The sequence below is a fragment of the Cherax quadricarinatus genome, chromosome 24 (genome assembly GCF_038502225.1).
Source record: "Cherax quadricarinatus isolate ZL_2023a chromosome 24, ASM3850222v1, whole genome shotgun sequence".
Lineage (NCBI taxonomy): Eukaryota > Metazoa > Arthropoda > Malacostraca > Decapoda > Parastacidae > Cherax > Cherax quadricarinatus.
In genome coordinates this window covers 32,501,187-32,526,703 of record NC_091315.1, presented here as the reverse complement: position 1 = coordinate 32,526,703, position 25,517 = coordinate 32,501,187, and the positions used below count along the sequence as shown (strand labels likewise).

Here is a 25,517-nt window from a genome sequence, read left to right as displayed (position 1 = left end):
GTACAGTGGACCCTCAGCTAACGATATTAATCCGTTCCTGAAAGCTCATCGTTAGCTGAATTAATTTTCCCCATAAGAAATAATGGAAATCAAATTAATCTGTGCAAGACACCCCAAGGTATGAAATTTTTTTTTTTTTTTTTTACCACATGAAATATTAATTTTAATACACACAAACTGACACTTACCTTTATTGAAGATCTGGTGATGATTGATGGGATAGGAGGAGGGGAGAGTGTGGAAGTTGTTAATGTTTAGAAGGGGAATCCCCTTCCATTAGAACTTGAGGTATCAAGTCCTTTTCCGGGGTTACTTCCCTTCTTCTTTTAATGCCACTAGGACCAGCTTGAGAGTCACTGGGCCTCTGTCGCACAACAAATCTGTCTATAGAGGTCTGTACCTCCCGTTCCTTTAAGATTTGCCTAAAATGGACCACAACATTGTCATTGTAATAGGCACCAGCATGGCTTGCAATAGCTGTGTTAGGGTGATTTTCATCCATAAAGGTTTGCAGTTCAACTCACTTTGCACACATTTCCTTAATTTTTGAAGTAGGCACAATGGATTCCACAACTGGCATAGGCATCTCAGGGTTAGCCCCAAACCCTTCAAAATCTTTCTTAATTTCCATACTAATTCTCACCCCTTTTTATCACAGGGTTGGCACTAGAAGCTTTCTTGGGGCCCATGGTGACTTATTTTGCAGGTACAATCACTAAAAACGCTGTGATAATATGAAGTGTTCCGATTGTATGCGTGGATGCGGCCGCACTGGCTGGCTTGTAAACACTGGCACACACGGGACAACTGAGGCGCGCTCAGGCCACACGTGGACGCATCTCGAACGAATTGCGTTGGGTGAGTTTTTTAGCGTTAGCTGAGGCAAAATTTTTTCGTTAAAATGTATTGTTAGCTGGATTTAACGTTAGCTGATGCCATCATTAGCTGAGGGTCCACTGTACCTACAAAAACCTCTCACAGTGATAAACATCTACAGAGTACCACAGTCAAACATTAGCCGTTTTAGTGAAAACCTAGGAAGTATGATAACTGATGCACACATGAATAAAGATCACTTACTACTCTCAGGTAACTTCAATATAAATCTCCTGCAAGACCAGGACCCACACGTTACTGAATTCACACACACTATGAGTAACTGCATGTTGCTACCAACAGTAACAAAACCTACAAGAATTACAGAGACTAGTGTTTCCCTATTAGACCACATCTGGACCAACACCATATCCCCTTTAAAATCAGGCATAATCACAGATAATATCACAGACCACTACCCTACCTTTCTCATAACCAATCTAAGTAAATTACCCCAAGACACTACTAAAGTAACCTTCAGACTTCACAGTGAGGCAGCCATTAATAACTTCACAACAGCAATGACAAACACTGACTGGCTAACTGAGCTAGAAACCTATACAGATACTGATGAATGTATTAATAATTTTCTAAAAAAAGACCCAATACCTCTATAACAAGCACTGCCCTAAAAAAACCAAACAGATCACAGCTAAGAGACTGAACAGTCCCTGGCTAACACCTAGCATCCTCAAATCCATAAATATAAAGCACCTATACGAAAAACAGTATAGAATGGGTCACATAACCAGGGACCAAACAAAACGTTACTCATCAATCCTAACCAGCCTGATAAGAAGAGCAAAAAAATTGTATTATGAGAACAGATTATCAAACTTAAAAAGTGATGTAAAAAAGACCTGGAAAACTCTATCTGAAATTCTAGGAACAAAAAAGATATCAGGAAACAGGGCAATCAAACTAACAAAACCAGATGAACCCCAACTCCCACCAACCAAAACAGCAGACTCAATGTTTTCTTTTCCACCATAGGAAAAAACCTTGCTGATAAAGTCCCAAGCTCAAATACCTCACCCAATGACTACCTCACTGGCAACTACCCAAACACACTGTTCCTAGCTCCAATTAATGCAACAGAAGCCTACCTTGTTATCAACACACTAAAAAACAAGACAGGAGATTTAAATACCTTACCACCCTTTATATACAAAAAAGCTTTGCAGATGCTGTCAGCAATCATTGCAACACTCTTTAACAAATCCATCGAATCCTCTACCTTCCCCACAGTTCTCAAAATAGCGAGGGTCACCCCGATACATAAAGGAGGAGATCAAACAGACTTGAATAACTATAGGCCAATATCCAGCTTACACCCTCTTTCTAAAATCTTTGAAAAATTAATTCATAAACAAATCTATTCCTACCTCATCTCCCACAACATACTCAACCCCTGTCAGTTTGGGTTCAGGCCTAATAAAAATACAAATGATGCTATTATACACTATACACATGCTAGAACAAATATACACTGCACTCGAGAAAAAAGAAGTCCCACTGGGGATCTTCATTGATTTACGTAAAGCTTTTGATACAGTTGATCATGATTTGCTGCACATAAAATTGTCACACTATGGTATAAGAGGGCACTCCCTCAACTACCTAAAGTCGTACCTTAGCAACAGAAGCCAATATGTGTACACAAATGGAGCAAATTCTTCCACACAGCCAATTACTGTTGGTGTCCCTCAGGGAAGTGTCCTTGGCCCTCTCCTCTTTCTCATTTACATAAACGACCTACCAAATGCATCACAACTACTCAAACCCACACTATTTGAAGATGACACTACATACGTCTTCTCTCACCCAAGCCCAGTCATGCTAGCCAATACCATAAATACCGAATTACAGAAAATATCTACCTGGATGATGATTAACAAGCTTACTCTCAATATTGACAAAACCTACTTCATACAGTTTGGAAACAGAACCACGGATCTCCCTCTTAACATAATGATAAACGGATCACCTATCACAAAACTCAGAGGGAAAATTCTTAGGAATCCACCTTGATAATAGACTCAAATTTTAAACACATATACAACACATTTCCAAGAAAATCTCCAAGACCGTAGGTATACTATCGAAGATACGGTACTATGTTCCACAGTCAGCCTCCTGGCCCTATATCACTCACTCATTTACCTCTATCTCACCTATGGAATTTGTACATGGGGCTCAACAACAATAACCCATCTCAGACCATTAATTAGCCAACAAAAGGCTGCAGTCAGAATAACAAATTCCCACTACAGACAGCATACTCCACCAATATTCAAAATGCTAAATTTACTCACTGTACAAAACATCCATACTTATTATTGTACCTACTATATACATAGAACACTGAACTCGGATATAAACCCTCCCCTCAAACTTCTCCTTACCAACCTCAACAGAACACATGACCACAAAACAAGGCACAGATCACTCTTTGATGTTCCTCGTGTTCATCTCACACATGTAAAAATGCAATGCACATAAAAGGTTCAAAAATCTGGAATTCATTACCTGTGAATATAAAAGGCGTATGACAGGGTGGATAGGGGGGCAATGTGGCAGATGTTGCAAGTGTATGGTGTAGGAGGTAGGTTACTGAAAGCAGTGAAGAGTTTTTACGAGGATAGTGAGGCTCAAGTTAGAGTATGTAGGAAAGAGGGAAATTTTTTCCCAGTAAAAGTAGGCCTTAGACAAGGATGTGTGATGTCACCGTGGTTGTTTAATATATTTATAGATGGGGTTGTAAGAGAAGTAAATGCGAGGGTCTTGGCAAGAGGCGTGGAGTTAAAAGATAAAGAATCACACACAAAGTGGGAGTTGTCACAGCTGCTCTTTGCTGATGACACTGTGCTCTTGGGAGATTCTGAAGAGAAGTTGCAGAGATTGGTGGATGAATTTGGTAGGGTGTGCAAAAGAAGAAAATTAAAGGTGAATACAGGAAAGAGTAAGGTTATGAGGATAACAAAAAGATTAGGTGATGAAAGATTGAATATCAGATTGGAGGGAGAGAGTATGGAGGAGGTGAACGTATTCAGATATTTGGGAGTGGACGTGTCAGCGGATGGGTCTATGAAAGATGAGGTGAATCATAGAATTGATGAGGGAAAAAGAGTGAGTGGTGCACTTAGGAGTCTGTGGAGACAAAGAACTTTGTCCTTGGAGGCAAAGAGGGGAATGTATGAGAGTATAGTTTTACCAACGCTCTTATATGGGTGTGAAGCGTGGGTGATGAATGTTGCAGCGAGGAGAAGGCTGGAGGCAGTGGAGATGTCATGTCTGAGGGCAATGTGTGGTGTGAATATAATGCAGAGAATTCGTAGTTTGGAAGTTAGGAGGAGGTGCGGGATTACCAAAACTGTTGTCCAGAGGGCTGAGGAAGGGTTGTTGAGGTGGTTCAGACATGTAGAGAGAATGGAGCGAAACAGAATGACTTCAAGAGTGTATCAGTCTGTAGTGGAAGGAAGGCGGGGTAGGGGTCGGCCTAGGAAGGGTTGGAGGGAGGGGGTAAAGGAGGTTTTGTGTGCGAGGGGCTTGGACTTCCAGCAGGCATGCGTGAGCGTGTTTGATAGGAGTGAATGGAGACAAATGGTTTTTAATACTTGACGTGCTGTTGGAGTGTGAGCAAAGTAACATTTATGAAGGGATTCAGGGAAACCGGCAGGCTGGACTTGAGTCCTGGAGATGGGAAGTACAGTGCCTGCACTCTGAAGGAGGGGTGTTAATGTTGCAGTTTAAAAACTGTAGTGTAAAGCACCCTTCTGGCAAGACAGTGATGGAGTGAATGATGGTGAAAGTTTTTCTTTTTCGGGCCACCCTGCCTTGGTGGGAATCGGCCGGTGTGATAATAAAAAATAAAAAAAAAAAAATAAAAGAAACACTGTTTATCAATTCAAGACTTCTTAAAAACCACTTACTTATCCACAACTAAATAAATACTGATTAACTGTATCTCATAAATGTATAACCTGTGACCCTATCAAACTGTTTTTTTGCAATTACATTATTTAATAGAATACTCCATTCTCATGAATGCTCAGTAACTCATCAAAAGAAATGACAATATGACTTGTTTCTGCACTACAAATCACTGATTTTATTCGATTTGACAAGATTATATTATAAATTTTGTACAACTATAAAGCCTCATATTTGAAATACTCATTTGTACTTCATTATGTAATTTGTTTACTGTATTTTTACCACTGAATGTATCATTGCTTAGTTAATCTTAAGTTAATTTTAAGCCTGCCCACAATGCTCTGCATACAAGGGGCTTTTGGCATGTACACTCAATCACTGTATTTCTTTTGTACAACTATGTATCATGTTCAAATACACCTACCATCCGACTTACGACCTGCTCGACTTACGACCACTCGACTTACGACCGTGTTTTTTATGCCAAATTTCTGGGAAATAAACAACTATTTGTGTTGTACACAGTGTTTATCCTAAACCTTACAGTATAAAATACAATACTAACAACATAAAAAGTAAAGTAAAACATGAAATACCAAAATAAAACAATAAAATAGTCATTACAAAAATGTTTTGTCGATATTCAGTAGTAAAGGTCGACTTACGACCATTTCGACTTACAACCGGTTTCTCGGAACCAAACTTGGTCGTAAGTCGGATGGTAGGTGTAATAATAAATAAATAAATAAATACATGAGAATATAAGATATTCTAGGTAGTAGGTTGGTAGACAGCAACCACCCAGGGAGGTACTACCGTTCTGCCAAGTGAGTGTAGAACAAAAGACTGTAATTGTTTTACATGATGGTAGGATTGCTGGTGTCTTTCTGTCTCATGAACATGCAAGATTCAGGTACGTCTTGCTACTTCTACTTACATTGCTACTTCTACTTACATTTAGGCCACACTACACATGCATGTACATGCATGTGTGTGTATATATATATATATATATATGAGGCAGTGGAGATGTCATGTCTGAGGGCAATGTGTGGTGTGAATATAATGCAGAGAATTCGTAGTTTGGAAGTTAGGAGGAGGTGCGGGATTACCAAAACTGTTGTCCAGAGGGCTGAGGAAGGGTTGTTGAGGTGGTTCGGACATGTAGAGAGAATGGAGCGAAACAGAATGACTTCAAGAGTGTATCAGTCTGTAGTGGAAGGAAGGCGGGGTAGGGGTCGGCCTAGGAAGGGTTGGAGGGAGGGGGTAAAGGAGGTTTTGTGTGCGAGGGGCTTGGACTTCCAGCAGGCATGCTTGAGCGTGTTTGATAGGAGTGAATGGAGACAAATGGTTTTTAATACTTGACGTGCTGTTGGAGTGTGAGCAAAGTAACATTTATGAAGGGATTCAGGGAAACCGGCAGGCCGGACTTGAGTCCTGGAGATGGGAAGTACAGTGCCTGCACTCTGAAGGAGGGGTGTTAATGTTGCAGTTTAAAAACTGTAGTGTAAAGCACCCTTCTGGCAAGACAGTGATGGAGTGAATGATGGTGAAAGTTTTTCTTTTTCGGGCCACCCTGCCTTGGTGGGAATCGGCCGGTGTGATAATAAAAAAAAAAAAAAATAAATAAATATATATATATATATATATATATATATATATATACACACACCCCTCTGGGTTTTCTATTTTCTTACTAGTTGTTGCTCTTGTTTATTTCCTTTTATCTCCATGAGGAAGTGGAACAGAATTCTTTCTCTGAAAGCCATGCGTGTCTTAAGGGGTGACTAAAATGCTGGGAGCAAGGGGCTAGTAACCCCTTCTCCTGTATACATTACTAAAGTTAAAAAGAGAAACTTTGTTTTTCTTTTTGGGTCATGTTGCCTCAGTGGGATATGGCTGGTTTGCTGAATGAAGAATATAAGATCGAAATTGTTTTAATATTTCATCAAGGAAAGTGGAATTTCAAGACATAATCATAGCATAAATACTCAGAAGGGCATTTAGATGCATTGTCTGCCACAGAAAAAATACTCTCCAACACTCCCAGTATTAGAGGAAAAAGGTGATAAATAATGAAATTATTGTTGCTGAGAACAGTTCTTCAAGAGTCAATGTGCTGGTTTATATGGCTCCAGGCTATGAAACTTTATAATGCTGAGTATATTATTTAAACAAAGTATACTATGAATAACCTTATTCCTGCCTTAATGGCCCCAATGAAAATAAGTCACTTTGTCTGACTTTTTTGGGTTATCCTAGGTTTTCTACACATATGCTGCTATGTATGATAATCTATGTAACTGTATTTGTGTATACCTGAATAAACTTACTTACTTACTGCCTCACTAAAAGCCACAGATCAAAAGCAGAATGTAATTTCTTCAAGAGACAAATTAATCATTCAACCAGGATGAACATGAAATCAACAGACAAGTCCGGCCCCAGGCCGGGCTGTGAGGGTAAGAAAACTACTGAAACTGGTAATAGATACATATGTGAAACAGGATAATGCGAGTCTCCTAACAGAATGACCCCCAACAGAAATAAGACAAAACGCTTAGCTATTTTGGGTTATCCTGGATTAACAACCTGAATAGGGTTTTCAGCACTTCGCTGTGTAAAGTTCATAGTAATCATTTAATACAAGTACTACGCACTCCCTGCCCTTCCTTCAATCAAACCCAACTGCATCCTATTCCCCATGTACTGTATGACCCTTATGGGTTTAGTGCTTCTCCAAGAATATAGTGTACTACTACTAATTCTTCTTCTAAAATAATATCTTAATCTATTTTTGTCCATCTTGGGGGGAAGCACTAAATCTGTACGGGTCATGAAGCACCTGCTGTCCCTGTTCATCTAGCAGTAAGTTTATTCAGGTATACAATACAGTTACATTTATCATACATAGCAGCATGTGTGAAGAGAACCTATGATAACCAAAAAAAGTCAAAGTGACTTATTTCCATTGGGGTAGGTAAGTAGGTACCTGGTGTGGGTCGCATCCTGGGGCAGAAAACTGAAGGACCACAATGGAAATAAGCCAGACAGTCCCTCGATGATGCACTGACTAGCTTGGGTTATCCTGGGTGGCTAACCCTCCCCCGGGTTAAAAATCCCAAAATCTTATTTAATGTATTAGATGGGGAATGGGAGAAAATTCTCTGGATCAAAAGCCATTCCCCTAAAGGGCCTCGATCTCACATTATTTACTTACATATCAAATTTACAATGTCAATGACAGTTGGTCAAATACAAATAAGTCTGAACATACCAAGTGTGATGTTTGTTTGTTGGGTTTATAAGAGTCACTGACAGCTTACGTAGTATCGAACCCAACTTCCCGGTGTACGATAAGATTTCGTTCTGATTTTTAACCCTGGAGGGTTAGCCACCCAGGATAGCCCAAGTCAGTCAGTGCGTCATCGAGGACTGTCTGTCTTATTTCCATTGGGGTCATCAATCTTGTACCCCAGGATGCGACCCACACCAGTTGACTAACATCCAGGTACCTACTTGCTGCTAGGTGAACAGGACAACAGATGTAAGGAAACGCGTCGAAATGTTTCTTCCTCGCCGGGAATCGAACCCGTGCCCTCCGTGTGTGAAGCGAGAGCTTTGCCAGCCAGGTCTCGGGGGTCACCTGTAAGGGGATGATTTGTAATAATATCTTAATTTTCTACAAGTACATGTACAAGGTATACAGGCCTACCTGACATCAAAGACATACAACTATATAGAAAGCCGCTTGTTATGCAGAACATTTCGGGCAAATTAGATCAGTTTTGTCCCAGGATGCAACCCACACCAGTCCATTAACACCCAGGTACCCATTTTATACTGATAGGTGAACATGACAGCAGGTGTCTTATGGAAACATGTCCAATGTTTCCATCCCTTCGCTGGGAATCGAACCCGGACATTCACCGTGTGTTCTTGCTTTTACCCTCTGTGGGCACCTAGTTTCCTTGCAGTGCTCCTCTTTCTTAGTATTTAACTGGCTTCTCCTTCTTACTACCTCCCCCACTACTATTACTACCACCACCTCCTACCTATATATACATCTCGCTCTCCCCTTTTCGTTAGTGTGACTTTGTAAAAGGTCCAAGTTGGATCGAAACGTCGTCGTTTGCTCCTCTCGTCTATGTGCGGGTTATTTGTGTATTGAAGCGAGACCTTTTGCCACCAGGCCATGGGGGCCTGCCCAAAGCTGGGCGATTAAAAAAAAAAAGGAACAAGAATTCCTTTGCAAAATAAAACCAGGAACTAGAACGTCCCAATTAGATCAGGTGGACCCCCTTGCCATGCCCCAGCAGATTGCTATTATTATAATCATGGGGAAGTGCTAAACCCGTAGGATTATACAGCGCCTGTGGGGGGAGACTGGAAGGTATTCAGGCTTAATCCAGGGAACTGGAGCATAACCCAATTTCCCTCACCTGCATCAAGGACCCTCTCTCGAGGGGAAACCCCAACAGAACGAGACGCCCCCACCCTCACCTAAGTTTAGTAACCGGTTTCACACCAAAACCGTTAAAGAATTATTCGCAAAGCGGAAAAATGAAACTGGCTAGTAAGTTTATTTAGGTATATACAAATACAGTTACACAGATTATCATACATAGCAGCGTATGTGTAGAGAACCTAGGATAACAAAAAAGTTAGACAAAATGACTTATTTCCATTACGGTCTGCATATCCGAAACGCTCTGCATATATAGGGGCTCTCTGCATGTACACCCAAATGTCATTTAACTTCATACAAACACTGTATCATGCTGAAGTATAATATTACTATTAAAAAAAAGCCTATGACCAGGTGCCCCTCCTGTAATGCGCGCTGGCAGGCAAAATAGACGAGGAAAAGCGTCCCAGAGAGAGCGGTGGAAATGTCACTGATACTCAGGCGAGAGCGAGATGTTCACACTCACGAAGGTTGGCGCAGAAGTCCCGCCGTGATGGTTGTGGAAGACATTACGATATTTCTGGAGATATACTACTTGTTGTGGATTTATAGGGCCATTGACACCCAACACCGTATTGAACCCAGCGTCCTGATGCACGAGGAAGAACACTGCTGGACCATGAAAGAATACTGGGTTATAACAAAATACTTAGTGTATGGGAAGCAATTACTAATTGCTTTCCTCATATTAAATAATTACTTTCATATTACTAATTACTTTCCTCATATTAGGAATAACAAATTAGTTATATCTAATGTTGCTGACTGCGTGAAATCAGTCATGAGAGGATTGAAGCTGCTGCCTGGCGATCAAAACAATGTTGTCTCTGAAGAATTACTAGAACATATAATTCATGAGACAAGTGAATCAAGATAGATTCAAATAAAAGCAACACATAAAATGTTTGGACTATCTGAACTATTTCATGTTAGGAAACAATAAGATTTCCCACCAGATAACAGTTTTCGATATCACCATACCAATGTGTCCTTCCAAGAAACTAATCATATACAATCCTCAACTTTGATTACTTTCTAAAACCATTGCTCTGGAACGCATACACGACCTAAGGACAAAGAATACTATCACACAGACTAGATACACTGATGGATCCCTTAACCCTGTCAGTGGAATGGCCGGACGTGCTGTTGTTGTCAACCAGGCTGATGGTATATAGAGGTGTATTAGAATTAATAATTGGGCTTCCACCTTACTTGTTGCTCTCAACCTTGTGGAAACTACGACCGCACACAGTTTAATTGCAACTGAATATCTTTGCTCATTATTTGCTCTAAATAGCCTGATTATTATTATTATTATAATCATGGGGAGCGCTAAACCCATAGGATTATACAGCGCAAGTGGGGGGAGGGGGGATGGAAGGCATTCAGGCTGAATTCAGGGAACCGGAGCACAGATCCAATTCCCTAGATCAAGAGCCCCTCACCAGCGTCAAGGAACCTCCCTTGAGGGGTAAATAGCCTGAAACTTGAATGTAAAATGCTGACAGAAACTGTCTTTACTACACAGTAACACAAGACAGTACTGTCCTCAGTAATGCTAGAAATATAAATTTTTTTAATTGCAATATTAGATCCCTAAGTAAGGACTATGATGACCTCCTGGCACTCCTAGATTCCTTAAATACAACCTTCTTCTGTATTATTCTTACTGAAACCAGGCTTAAGCAAGATACAATAGACATCTACACACTACCAGGATACACAGCAACCCACAACTGTAGGCCAGACCAAACTGGGGAGGTATTGCCATCTATTATTCTAATAAACTATTATGTTGTAGCACCACATGCTACAGGATGAATATGGTGAATATATATTTGCCAACTTTTCTGTAAAAAACTTAGTATATACAGGATGCTTCATGCTAACATCCCAACTTTTAGTGATGAAATAAAAATGCTAATAACAATCAAATGAACAAGCAGCAATTACTACTAGCAGGAGACTAGCAGATGACCAACCAGTAATTAATTTCATTAACAGTATGAACAATTCACTACCCATACAATACCAGCTATAACAAAACCAACAATGCTTATAGAGACGAGTGCAACCATAATCGACCATATATGAACAAATATACTACCTTCCCTTAAATCAGGGATAATCACAGATAACACTGCTGATCACTACCCCACCTTCCTACAAACAAACATTTCTGAACAACCTATGGAATACAGCAGGATCTCTTTTCGAGATCTTGCTATATTCAGTTTCTATATAAGGAAGCAAGGTGTGACAACAATCCATCTGGCAAAGTTTACATTTCGTTTGGTCTACATCTGGTGGTGGTGATTTAACCTTCTGAAGATACTTGTAACCCAGCCGGAGCCGGGCAGTAGTGATGTACATAGACTTGTGGCTCCTCCTGCATGATAGAAAGATGATAGATAGACTGACTGATGTCAGTCTCCCTCAGTCTTAAGTCAGTGAAGTTCAGTTAATTTAAAATTATGTTAGGAAAATTCATGTTTTTTTTTTTTTTTTAGCAGAGTATAATTTGACTCACTTATATAAGGCACTTGTGTTCAACACAGAGAGAAAACGGAATTTATATCATTGTTAATAATGAATTATTTATCTTCATTATATCTCGTGGTATAATTGTGGATAATTGTTCTGGCCTATCTGGTGCACCTGCATGAAATAATATGTCAGAAAAGATGTGAGGATACTCCATTACTGACATGACTGGTCAGGTAGACACCAGGGTGGAGGAACCTGCTTTCCTCTCAAATATTTGTAATTAAACCCCACGTCACTGTCAAGACCGTATTAGTTAAGTGAGATACCATGGGGAAGGTACCTACTTTCCTCTCAAATATCTGTAATTAAACCCCACGTCACTGTCAAGATCGTATTAGTTAAGTGAGATACCATGGGGAAGGTACCTACTTTCCTCTCAAATATCTGTAATTAAACCCCACGTCACTGTCAAGACCGTATTAGTTAAGTGAGATACCATGGGGAAGGTACCTACTTTCCTCTCAAATATCTGTAATTAAACCCCACGTCACTGTCAACCTACTTTCCTCTCAAATATCTGTACCATGGGGAAAGTATTAAATATCTGTTAAGTGAGATACCATCCTACTTTCCTCTCAAATATCTGTAATTAAACCCCACGTCACTGTCAAGATCGTATTAATTAAGTGAGATACCATGGGGAAGGTACCTGCTTTCCTCTCAAATATATGTAATTAAACTCCACGTCACTGTCGAGACCTTATTAGTTAAGTGAGATACCATGGGGAAGGTACCTGCTTTCCTCTCAAATATCTGTAATTAAACCCCACGTCACTGTCAAGACCGTATTAGTTAAGTGAGATACCATCCTGAGGTTAAAATGTACAGTACTTATAAAGCAAGGGAAGGTTCCAGCAAGGGAGGGTTCCAGCAAGGGAAGGTTCCAGCAAGGGAAGGTTCCAGCAAGGGAAGGTTCCAGCAAGGGAAGGTTCCAGCAAGGGAAGGTTCCCTCTCGGGTGCTCAGACAATCAAACAAAGAGGGTTGGTCCCATAGATTTAAATGAAGGCAGTGCTTATTATAATCTGTAAAATTCATAATATATAAGAAAATTATATTCTTGCCAACAACACCCAAAAAACATTCCAGGACAAACTGGCAGTATGGAGACATACACGGACACGGATGAAGAGCTCCCTTGAAAGCATGAAATTCTTCAAGCTACAATTTCTCGAAACAGTGACCCTTGAAGCAAGGTTCCTTGATGTTGGTAAAGGGCTCTTGATCTAGGGAATCGGTTCTGTACTCAAGTTCCCTGAACAAAGCCTGAATACTTCCCCCCCCCACAGGCGCTACATAATCCTATGGGTCTAGCGCTCCCCCTTTGATTATAATAATTACAGAAACTCGCACTCAGATGTGATAATGGTCAATACCGGGTCAGGTTACTATGGCAAGTAAATCATACTTACAAAATACTCCAGAAACCTGATCTATTGGTTGTGTACGTAGTGTATTACATGCCAACAACAACAGTCTGATTGATAAGGGTTATTTACCCTCCGGCGAGGCCAGTATATTGACAGTGTTAAAAGAACCACTAAACTTCCATTAAGAGTAAGAAAGGACTAAACAATAGTAACAATAATTATTACATCCAGAAAGATAATTATAAAAAAATATTTTATCACAAGAATAAATTGGTCCAAGTTTTCAATAAAATATATTGTTGTAATAAAGAGTTGAGGGAACTTCAATAAAACTGTTCTCAGGAGATATTAATGTTTATAGATGTGTTTATGAACAAAGATACTGAGTTTAAAACGAATGTTATTGAATAACAACTCGGTTACCATGGTGACAGCTTCTGCTGTCACCATGGTGATGAATTCGCAAGGTGGACAGAGGCAGGATGCTTTAGAGATGGGACACGGAAACAAGGGGTCAAAATTGGAAGTTGAAGACTCATATGAGTCAAAGAGTTGTTAGGAAGTATTTCTTTAGTCATAGAGATGTCAGGAAGTGGAATAGTCTGGCAAGTGATGTAGTGGAGGGAGGGACCATACATAGTTTTAAGACGAGGTATGATAAAGCTCATGGAGCAGGGAGAGAGAGAGGACCCAGTAGCGATCAGTGAAGAGGCTGGGCCAGGAGCTATGAATCGACCCCTGTAACCACAAATAGGTGAGTACATACATGCACATATATATACATAACGCACTGAATCTACGTAGAGACACGATCTCATACAAGCATGCCTAGAGACATGTATCCTATACATAATCTAGAGAGAAGATAAGATAAGATAAGATTTCGTTCGGATTTTTAACCCCGGAGGGTTAGCCACCCAAGTTGGTGGGCCCGGTGGCCTGGTGGCTAAAGCTCCCGCTTCACACACGGAGGGCCCGGGTTCGATTCCCGGCGGGTGGAAACATTCGACACGTTTCCTTACACCTGTTGTCCTGTTCACCTAGCAGCAAATAGGTACCTGGGTGTTAGTCGACTGGTGTGGGTCGCATCCTGGGGGACAAGATTAAGGACCCCAATGGAAATAAGTTAGACAGTCCTCGATGACGCACTGACTTTCTTGGGTTATCCTGGGTGGATAACCCAAGAAAGTCAGTGCGTCATCGAGGACTGTCTAACTTATTTCCATTGGGGTCCTTAATCTTGTCCCCCAGGATGCGACCCACACCAGTCGACTAACACCCAGGTACCTATTTGCTGCTAGGTGAACAGGACAACAGGTGTAAGGAAACGTGTCGAAATGTTTCCACCCGCCGGGAATCGAACCCGGGACCTCCGTGTGTGAAGCGGGAGCTTTAGCCACCAGGCCACCGGGCTGTCTCGCATTACCATTCTTGTGGAATACTGGCGGGTACAGTCTTACGTCCTGCCTAACTATGTACAATTTACTGCATGTTTCTTGGTCCCACCGGAAAAGGAACTTCTCAAGGACAAAATGACGAATGTGACCATTAATTAAGGCAGAGAACTACTGTAGTGATCTGTGCGATAATTTTTACTTTGAGGTTCACTCTATCATTACCCTGGACGTTTGGCAAGATTCTGCCACCAACAGCGTGACACGTCCTTATGCCAGGCAAGGACACGGAGAAGCCCGTCCTGTTTCCTTTTTTAATCATCAGATGTTCTGGAACGAAATGTGTCAAGGTATTTAGGGCACTCTGCTCATCTACATAAATGGTGAAACGGACTCACTACAACCAGCAGTCTACATGAGAGCAACAAGGAATGCAGACAGCTCCACTATGAACATCTATTGTTTGTAGGTTAGGTTAGGTTAAGATTTGTCAGGAAACAGGACAAGTGTTTTCTGACGCAGGTCTTATCTTATGATGACCCGCAGCTGGAGCTTTTGGTCATCTGACCGAGGCCTTCTGCTGGCTTGCCTGTCCACCCCTTTAAAAATTAAGGCCATTATTATATAAGCACAGCACAACACGAGTCCTCACTGAAGCTCTCCATAATGCCAACCTCCCTATCATTCTTTGATTAAGAACTTGACTCTCAAAGCATTAACCAAATCTTGCTCTAGAACTTTCTCATCAAAGGGTTCGAATCCGCGGCAAGCCAGTGCGTTATTCAGTGTTCTGCCGGCTTGATAAGATTCACTTACAGGAAGGTTAGCATGGGACCTCACTGTGACCACAAATGATTGTCATGGGTTCCAATCCTCCGTTCAGTGAGCTGATTACAATCGTGTCATTACAATTTCGCGAGTCATGCTCATAAAAATTTGACAACAGCTCGGCACACAGTTCTCATCCACCGTGACAAATACTCATCTACAGCACCGTTGAGCCGTCATGTAGCCCAGCTGGCCGGAAGATTACCGGACGGAGTATCAAGCCTCCACCGCTCTTTGCGTTGAATGTTCTGCATAGGTTTAGAGTTTCACATAAACAAAATTATAATATCAATATGGTAGCATCATGGAGGGCACGGAGAAAACCTTACAGTCGTGACTATAAACACGCCTGTGTCTGCACTCCAGCACAGCACTAAGGTCAGTCAGGTGTTGAGGCCTCAGGCACACACTTTGTGTCAGTTCCCGGCCATTAAAGCAATAAGGTATATGTCTTATTACATAACGTACCAATAAGCATTTTAGCCGATTTTCCTACAAAACAAATGTCGCTTCACAAAGTTTAATATATTATTGAAAGAGTGTGTTGCTAATTTCCTGAAACTCTTCATTACTTGCACACTCGCCTGGAGTTATGTGTCGTTCACTCATATTAACTGAAAAAGATAGAAAGACAGTAAAGTTAGCTCGTGTATGTGTGTGTGTGTGACGAGATGGTAATGGGTAGAGCCACCGAGAAAGGTGGCAACCTTCTGTACGAAAGGTGGAAAATAGTACGAAACGCAGCATTTGGAGGTGTAAAAAATGGTGGCCTACAACATTTATATCTATATATTTATCTATCTGGCTGAAGGAGACTCGAACCTACGAACCTTGGAACAAGGTACGCAGTGCTATACCAAACTCACCACACTGGACCAATACCTTGGAGTCCAGCTTGCGCTAGACTTGGATTAAAGTCTAGCGCAAGCTTGACTCCAAGGTATTGGTCCAGTGTGATGAGTTTGGTATAGCACTGCGTACCTTGTTCCAAGGTTCGTAGATTCGAGTCTCCTTCAGCCAGAGATCAGTGTTTATATATATATATATATATATATATATATATATATATATATATATATATATATATATATATATATATATATTGGATGACTTCATATAAAGCAACAATTGTGTCCCTGGAATCAGTGGTTACTTTACTGGGTACTTTACTGGGTACTTTACTGGGTACGCCCTTCCAGTTCACATTAGGGCCCCCATCCCTTTGCCCCCAGAGTCCTGAATTTTTTTTTGCAGTGATTCAGCAAGGTGTTGGAAATATTCCTTAGAGATTCTGATTCATGATGACATAATGACATCATGCAGTTGTTGAAGATTTGTCCCCTGCATATCCATACTGCGAATCTGCCATCCCAATAAGGTTCCCATAGGGTCATGTTATCTTCACCAAATTCTGACTCCACCATCTGCATGTTGCAGCAGAAATCTCGATTTGTCAGGCCAGGTGATCTATTCAAAATCTTCAGCTGTCAAGTTTTGGCGAGCCTGTGCCCACTGTAGGCACTTCAACTGCTGGCACCCATCCACTTCAAGGTTCAAGGTGTGGTGCGCTCAGAGATGCTTTTCTGCATACCACTGTTGTAATGCATGACTGTGTTACTGTCTCCTTTCTGTCAGCTTGTGCCAGTCTGGCCGTTCTTCTTTGACCACTGTCATTATCAAGGAATTGTTGCTTACAGAACTACCTCTCACTGGAGGTAGTCAGGGGAGGATAGTATTTATGGTTGTCAGGGAGGATAGTATTTGTGGTTGTCAGGGGAGGATAGTATTTGTGGTTGTCAGGGGAGGATAGTATTTATGGTTGTCAGGGGAGGATAGTATTTGTGGTTGTCAGGGGAGGATAGTATTTGTGGTTGTCAGGGAGGATAGTATTTGTGGTTGTCAGGGGAGGATAGTATTTGTGGTTGTCAGGGGAGGATAGTATTTGTGGTTGTCAGGGGAGGATAGTATTTGTGGTTGTCAGGGGAGGATAGTATTTGTGGTTGTCAGGGAGATAGTATTTGAGGGAGGATAGTATTTGTGGTTGTCAGGGGAGGATAGTATTTGTGGTTGTCAAGGGAGGATAGTATTTGTGGTTGTCAGGGAGGATAGTATTTGTGGTTGTCAGGGAGGATAGTATTTGTGGTTGTCAGGGAGGATAGTATTTGTGGTTGTCAGGGGAGGATAGTATTTATGGTTGTCAGGGGAGGATAGTATTTGTGGTTGTCAGGGAGGATAGTATTTGTGGTTGTCAGGGAGGATAGTATTTGTGGTTGTCAGGGAGGATAGTATTTGTGGTTGTCAGGGAGGATAGTATTTGTGGTTGTCAGGGAGGATAGTATTTGTGGTTGTCAGGGGAGGATAGTATTTGTGGTTGTCAGGGGAGGATAGTATTTGTGGTTGTCAGGGGAGGATAGTATTTGTGGTTGTCAGGGGAGGATAGTATTTGTGGTTGTCAGGGAGGTTAGTATTTGTGGTTGTCAGGGGAGGATAGTATCTGTGGTTGTCAGGGAGGATAGTATTTGTGGTTGTCAGGGAGGATAGTATTTGTGGTTGTCAGGGGAGGATAGTATTTGTGGTTGTCAGGGAGGATAGTATTTGTGGTTGTCAGGGGAGGATAGTATTTGTGGTTGTCAGGGAGGATAGTATTTGTGGTTGTCAGGGAGGATAGTATTTGTGGTTGTCAGGGGAGGATAGTATTTGTGGTTGTCAGGGAGGATAGTATTTGTGGTTGTCAGGGAGGATAGTATTTGTGGTTGTCAGGGAGGATAGTATTTGTGGTTGTCAGGGAGGATAGTATTTGTGGTTGTCAGGGAGGATAGTATTTGTGGTTGTCAGGGAGGATAGTATTTGTGGTTGTCAGGGAGGATAGTATTTGTGGTTGTCAGGGAGGATAGTATTTGTGGTTGTCAGGGAGGATAGTATTTGTGGTTGTCAGGGAGGATAGTATTTGTGGTTGTCAGGGAGGATAGTATTTGTGGTTGTCAGGGAGGATAGTATTTGTGGTTGTCAGGGAGGATAGTATTTGTGGTTGTCAGGGAGGATAGTATTTGTGGTTGTCAGGGAGGATAGTATTTGTGGTTGTCAGGGAGGATAGTATTTGTGGTTGTCAGGGAGGATAGTATTTGTGGTTGTCAGGGAGGATAGTATTTGTGGTTGTCAGGGGAGGATAGTATTTGTGGTGGCGGCGGCGACGGTAGTGGCGGCGGTAGTGGCGGCGGTAGTGGCGGCGGTGGCGGCAGTGGTGGCGACAGCGGCGGCGGCTGCGACAGCTGTGGCGGCGGCGGCGGCAGCGACTGCGACAGCTGTGGCGACGATAGCATCATTAGCAGTATCAGCTGCATGAGTATCAACAGCAGCATCAGCAACATCAACAGCAACAGCATCAGCGGCATCAGTAGCATCAACAGCATCAGCATCAATAGCAGCAGCAACATCAACGGCAACATGCGACATCAACAGCATCAGCAGCAGCAGCAGCAGCAGCAGCACCACCACCACCACCACCACCACCAGCAGCAGCACCAGCAGCAGCAGCAGCAGCAGCAGCAGCAGCAGCAGCACCAGCAGCAGCACCAGCACCAGCACCAGCAGCAGCAGCAGCAGCAGCAGCAGCAGCAGCAGCAGCAGCAGCAGCAGCAGCAGCAGCAGCAGCAGCAGCAGCAGCGGGTAAGTAGGAGAAACATGGCTGGTTGTTGTGGTGGTGAGGCAGCCACTCACTCAGTGTGGTGGGTGACGTCGACCCAGACTGTCGTGTGCCCTTTCATTGGTGTTTCCTCGTTCCCTAGTGACTGGTACCTGGTAGGCAGTGTGTTCGTCTCCGATGAGTGAACCTGAACCTCGCATGTAGTGGCGCCCAGGTAGGCTACACAAGTGCTTCTCTATATCAGGGATTGCCCATTGGTTTTAAGGGAGATAATGATTTTTATGCCAGTAGAAAGTATTTGGGTATCTTACGAGAGCTCTGGGTTGTGTGTAGCCAGGAATATGGATTTAAATCAATTATTTATCGGGTACACACATACCAGAGGAGGTAGTGGTAGTGTTGTCAGTGTGAAGTATGTCAGAGCATCGCGGTATGGAGCCTCAGGTACCTGCGCGCTCCCAGCTAATTCCCAGTAGACCTTCACGAAAAGGACAAAATAACCACTCTGTTACGGCGTACGCACTAACGAGAGGCTAACGTTGCGTGACAGAGCGTTGTCAATAACGTGGAGCGGTGGGCGTGGAGCAGGGAGCACCACGTGGGTCACTAGTCAACACGTGCTGGAAAGTAGGTTGGGCCCGTGTCAAGTCTCAGCCCGTTCATGACATGTCCCTCACAGCAGGTCCCACCGTGCCGGCCAAAGGACACTTCAGCTAAGCCACTGAGCCCGTGTTCGTCTTCCTCGGATCGAACCTGAGTGCCTCCCATTCCTGTTAGGGCTTGCGTAACCGCTATGGGTTTTGCACTCCGTGAACGCAACAATAATGAGGGTATGTCACTACAGTCTCAGAGCTTGGCTTGATACTGTATTTTCTCAGTGTAAACTTTACAGGTGGGATTTAAGGAGTAAATATGTTAGTAGTGAGTGGTGTTGTGGAGCCGGGGAGAGTGTGCAGCAAGTCCAGAGCAGCTCAGGTGAGGCTGCTGCTGCTGCTGCTGCTGTTCTTCAATCTTTCCTGGACTGGCGTCTTGCGTAAACTCTGTACGCCGACATATTTTCCCACAATTATTACTCACTAAATTACTTTTCTATGATGTGTTGGCAAGGGTCGAGTCCTGGTCCTACCTCTTAACACTTATCAATTGTCCTCATTAATTTCTGGTCTCCGGGACTGGATCGTACGTACTGCTAAAGCTGTGTAGTGTTTACCTCCACCACCACTTTGTTTAGCTCGTTCCTCTTATCACATTAAAACTGAAAAAGAGTATTTCCTACAGTCCTTATGGCTCATTTGTGCCTTTAGCCGCCATCTGTTCCTTGGCTCCTTCTCTTCAAGTCCCAACAGTTTGTTTATATCCACTCTATCTAATGTTCAAAATAAACTTTTGATCACGTTCGTGAAAGTCGTTCTTAAGCTAACTAGTACAACGACAGCACAAGTAGAGTGATACAATAACACGGAATAACAAAATAAAACTTCAAATAAAAAGACGTAGCACAATGGAAGGTGAAGTTACTCTTGCGAACAGTGTTTGTAAAACGTCATTACCGCTGAAGGTATTGAATACTTTTGAAAATGAAAAAGGAGGAACACTTCAGCAGGCCTACTGGCCCATACTAGGCAGGTCCTTCAAGGAAAGTCGTAGTTACTAAAGGGTTTTCTAAAAGGTTTTTGGGTTTGTAGTCAATATAGTAACAACGGTCGTGCACATGAGCTCTGAACTTCCCTGTTATAACAGCACAAACACTTGGCAAGTGTAGGATTTACCTAGAAGAATGTGATGCAACTTATAAAGACCATAGCTGACATCAATGACATACTATATAGAAAGCGCCTTGCTATGCAGAGCATTTCGGGCAAGTGAAGTTAATTTTGTCCCCAGGATGCGACCCACACCAGTCAGCTAACACCCAGGTACCTATATACTGCTAGGTGAACAGGGACAGCAGGTATTTTAAGGAAACGAGCCCAAATGTTTCCAGCCGTACCGTCGATCGAACCTATTGGCTGCATTGTCAACACAGTACTGTGGCCACTGGCACACTGACTACAATTCTGCCGGTCCTTAGCATGACCAGTTTACATGGACACCTCAGTTCATAGTATTTAGTGGAAGAAAATGTAGTATAAACAGTAGCAGTGGTACTGATGACATCTACCTTGTACTTACCTCCTTTTCTGTCAAATTTCTTTGCATGTTCATCATCACAGTGTGTTGTGTATCCTTCATTGACTCTTGATTGCTTCCTACCAGCAGCGTGACCGGAAGGAGTGGAGGTTAGGGAGAGAGCCTTCTGCTATACCATCCTCACCTCAACCATTTAGGTAAAGAAAATGTGATAGAATGACTGTAATTGGTCCTGATACTCTCTGTCTCTCTCGCTCTCTCGTAAAAAAAAACTGAAGTGGGTAATATTTCGCTTCTCAAAATACACGTTGTCTAATTACAAAAGTATATAACATACAGAACTAGGAAATGCACTTTAGGCATAAACGTGGGCAGGTGAAGCCTCCGTCACCAGTGTGGGCAGGTGAAGCCTCGGTCACCAGTGTGGGCAGGTGAAGCCTCGGTCACCAGTGTGGGCAGGTGGAGCCTCGGTCACCAGTGTGGGCAGGTGAAGCCTCGGTCACCAGTGTGGGCAGGTGAAGCCTCGGTCACCAGTGTGGGCAGGTGAAGCCTCCGTCACCAGTGTGGGCAGGTGAAGCCTCGGTCACCAGTGTGGGCAGGTGAAGCCTCCGTCACCAGTGTGGGCAGGTGAAGCCTCGGTCACCAGTGTGGGCAGGTGAAGCCTCCGTCACCAGTGTGGGCAGGTGAAGCCTCGATCACCAGTGTGGGCAGGTGAAGCCTCGGTCACCAGTGTGGGCAGGTGAAGCCTCCGTCACCAGTGTGGGCAGGTGAAGCCTCCGTCACCAGTGTGGGCAGGTGAAGCCTCGGTCACCAGTGTGGGCAGGTGAAGCCTCCGTCACCAGTGTGGGCAGGTGAAGCCTCGGTCACCAGTGTGGGCAGGTGAAGCCTCGGTCACCAGTGTGGGCAGGTGAAGCCTCGGTCACCAGTGTGGGCAGGTGAAGCCTCCGTCACCAGTGTGGGCAGGTGAAGCCTCGGTGTGGGCAGGTGAAGCCTCCGTCACCAGTGTGGGCAGGTGAAGCCTCCGTCACCAGTGTGGGCAGGTGAAGCCTCGGTCACCAGTGTGGGCAGGTGAAGCCTCGATCACCAGTCAGGTGAAGCCTCGGTCACCTGTGTGGGCAGGTGAAGCCTCGATCACCAGTGTGGGCAGGTGAAGCCTCGGTCACCAGTGTGGGCAGGTGAAGCCTCCGTCACCAGTGTGGGCAGGTGAAGCCTCCGTCACCAGTGTGGGCAGGTGAAGCCTCCGTCACCAGTGTGGGCAGGTGAAGTCTCCGTCACCAGTGTGGGCAGGTGAAGCCTCGGTCACCAGTGTGGGCAGGTGAAGCCTCGGTCACCAGTGTGGGCAGGTGAAGCCTCGATCACCAGTGTGGGCAGGTGAAGCCTCCGTCACCAGTGTGGGCAGGTGAAGCCTCGGTCACCAGTGTGGGCAGGTGAAGCCTCGGTCATCAGTGTGGGCAGGTGAAGCCTCGGGCACCAGTGTGGGCAGGTGAAGCCTCGGTCACCAGTGTGGGCAGGTGAATCCTCGGTCACCAGTGTGGGCAGGTGAAGCCTCCGTCACCAGTGTGGGCAGGTGAAGCCTCCGTCACCAGTGTGGGCAGGTGAAGCCTCGGTCATCAGTGTGGGCAGGTGAAGCCTCGGTCACCAGTGTGGGCAGGTGAAGCCTCGGTCACCAATGTGGGCAGGTGAAGCCTCGGTCACCAGTGTGGGCAGGTGAAGCCTCGGTCACCAGTGTGGGCAGGTGAAGCCTCGGTCACCAGTGTGGGCAGGTGAAGCCTCGATCACCAGTGTGGGCAGGTGAAGCCTCGGTCACCAGTAAGGGCAGGTGAAGCCTCGATCACCAGTGTGGGCAGGTGAAGCCTCGGTCACCAGTGTGGGCAGGTGAAGCCTCGGTCACCAGTGTGGGCAGGTGAAGCCTCGGTCACCAGTGTGCGCAGGTGAAGCCTCGGTCACCAGTGTGGGCAGGTGAAGCCTCGGTCACCAGTGTGGGCAGGTGAAGCCTCGGTCACCAGTGTGGGCAGGTGGAGCACCTACCAGCAGTGTTGCCAGCAGGTGGAGCACCTACCAGCAGTGTTGCCAGCAGGTGGAGCACCTACCAGCAGTGTTGCCAGCAGGTGGAGCACCTATCAGCAATTTCACAAGAGAGCCGCACCAAATTTTCCTACTCTTTTCTTTTTTTCAGTTCCTGCAGTTTATTTCTGAAGCTCAAAGTTCTTGCCAAGATTCCTCGTATATCATGTGTGAACCTGACCGAGGACCTTCATTATTCCCTTACTGCTTGTTCCTAGCACCTGGAAAATTATGGTGTATGTGTGTACTTACATAGTTGTGGTTGCAGGGGTCGAGTCATAGCTCCTGGCTCCTGTACTCACCTAGTTGTGCTCACCTAGTTGTGCTCACCTAGTTGTGCTCACCTAGTTGTGCTCACCTAGTTGTGGTTGCAGGGTCGAGTCATAGCTCCTGGCCCCGCCTCTTCACTGGTCGCTACTGGGTCACTCTTCCTGCTCCATGAGCTCTATCATACCTCTTCTGTGTGTGTGTACTCACCTATTTGTGGTTACAGGGATCTAGTCATAGCTCTTGGCACCTGTGTGTGTGTGTGTGTGTGTGTGTGTGTGTAAAATGCCGTGAGGTTAAAAATATTAAAATTAACACTGCTGTTGGGGTCCAGTCCCTGGACCCATTGTGTACCTTTGTAATCTATTGACTACCGCCCACAGGATGGGTATGGAGTGCAAGATAAAGATATTAAACAAACTAAACTCACTTTTGTGAGGGTTACTCTCTCTCTCTCTCTCTCTCTCTCTCTCTCTCTCTCTCTCTCTCTCTCTCTCTCTCTCTCTCTCTCTCTCTCTCTCTCTCTCTCTCTCTCTCTCTCTTTCTCTCTCACACACACACACTTACACTTACACAAACAAACACAAGCTACACAGCCTACTGGCTTTTATTTTAGTGTAGTCTTACACCCTTTCAAGTGCAAGAAAATGGTACATCTGAGAAGCAGTCAAACTGGAGGGAGAGTGGGGAGTGCAGGAGGCGAGTTGCACTATCTAGTCATGATGATAAATAGATTAGCGATGAATCTGGACGAGAAATGGCAAAGAAAATTGTATTAATATTGGTAGAATTACCGACAATATGTTAACTAAAAGGACACAAATGCAACTAATGTGACATTTTATTGTGGCAACGTTTCGCTCTCCAGGAGCTTTATCAACGGCTTGATAAACCTCCTGGAGAGCGAGACGTTGCCACAATAAAAATGTCGCATTAGTTGCATTTGTGTCCTTTTAGTTAGCAAAGAAAACTGAGTTCCTTTCAGGAGGAAACTGAGGAATAAGCAATAAGAGAAACTAGAAGGTTATGGAAGAGGTATAAATGGATTATCATGGCTGAATAAATGGTTCTAAAACTGGGGGAGGAAGTGATAAAAATGAGAGAATTCACGGAAGATATTAAAGAGCGAACTGGTGGTGTAGCGGCAATAAAAGCAGGAGAAGGAGAGGAGAGATTTGAAATGGGTAAAGAAGGAAAATTAGTAGTGGAGATTTCCTCAGAAGAGGAACAGGCAAAGGAGGTGGTAGAGGAAACAGTAAGATGGTAATGTGAAGAAGAAAGAGAGAAGTTACTGATGATCAATGGACTCGAAGAGGCTGAAAGGGATCAGGAAGCAGGGGATGGGATGAGGAAAAACGGGTGGGTAAGATAACTGATTCAGTAGTTGAACAATTTTCAGAGGAATATTAAAATGGTATAAAATACCGACAGGTTGTTAGGTAAGACACATATGCAACAGTTAGGTATCTTTATTTCGAAACGTTTCGACTACATAGTAGGCTTCTTCAGTCGAGTACAGAAAAGTTGATAGAAGCAGAAGAGACTTGAAGACGATGTAATCAGCCCACCACCCTTAAAGTTTTGAGGTGGTCAGTCCCTCAGTCTGGAGAAGAGCATTGTTCCATAGTCTGAAACAATATGTTTCAATATTGTTTCAGACTATGGAACAATGCTTTTCTCCAGACTGAGGGACTGACCACCTCAAAACTTTAAGGGTGATGGACTGATTACATCGTCTTCAAGTCTCTTCTGCTTCTATCAACTTTTCTGTACTCGATTGAAGAAGCCTTCTATGTAGGCGAAACGTTTCGAAATAAAGATACCTAACTGTTGCATATGTGTCTTACCTAACAACAATTTTCAGAGGATTGGAGGTACTCCCATGACACAAAATCTCCCATCAAATAAAGCCAGGAACAGGATCTTGAGACAGGAAGTGAGACTGTAAGACACGCAGTATTACAGTATATAGCAGACTGGGGCAGGACGGAGT

General features: G+C 43.7%; 2 protein-coding genes across 5 annotated transcripts in view; one reads left to right on the top strand and one right to left on the bottom strand.

Annotated features, from left to right (window-relative positions):
* The window catches only part of LOC128690896 (probable palmitoyltransferase ZDHHC24), a 30,196-nt gene extending 20,330 nt beyond the window's left edge, over positions 1 to 9,866 (bottom strand). Inside the window, exons 1-2 of one of the 4 annotated variants that reach the window (XM_053779657.2) lie at positions 9,747 to 9,861; positions 8,332 to 8,458 (exon numbers count right to left, since the gene is read on the bottom strand). The gene's annotated coding sequence lies outside the window, so the exon portion shown is untranslated. Of the gene's footprint in view, positions 1 to 8,089; positions 8,272 to 8,331; positions 8,459 to 9,610 lie in introns of those variants that run through there. The other 3 variants (XM_053779659.2, XM_070088304.1, XM_053779660.2) reach the window with 3 other exon arrangements.
* Positions 9,867 to 19,145: 9,279 nt separating this feature from the next.
* LOC128690895 (CD109 antigen) overlaps positions 19,146 to 25,517 on the top strand; it is a 326,701-nt gene continuing 320,329 nt past the window's right edge. Inside the window, exon 1 of the mRNA XM_053779656.2 lies at positions 19,146 to 19,277. The gene's annotated coding sequence lies outside the window, so the exon portion shown is untranslated. The remainder of the gene's footprint in view (positions 19,278 to 25,517) is intronic.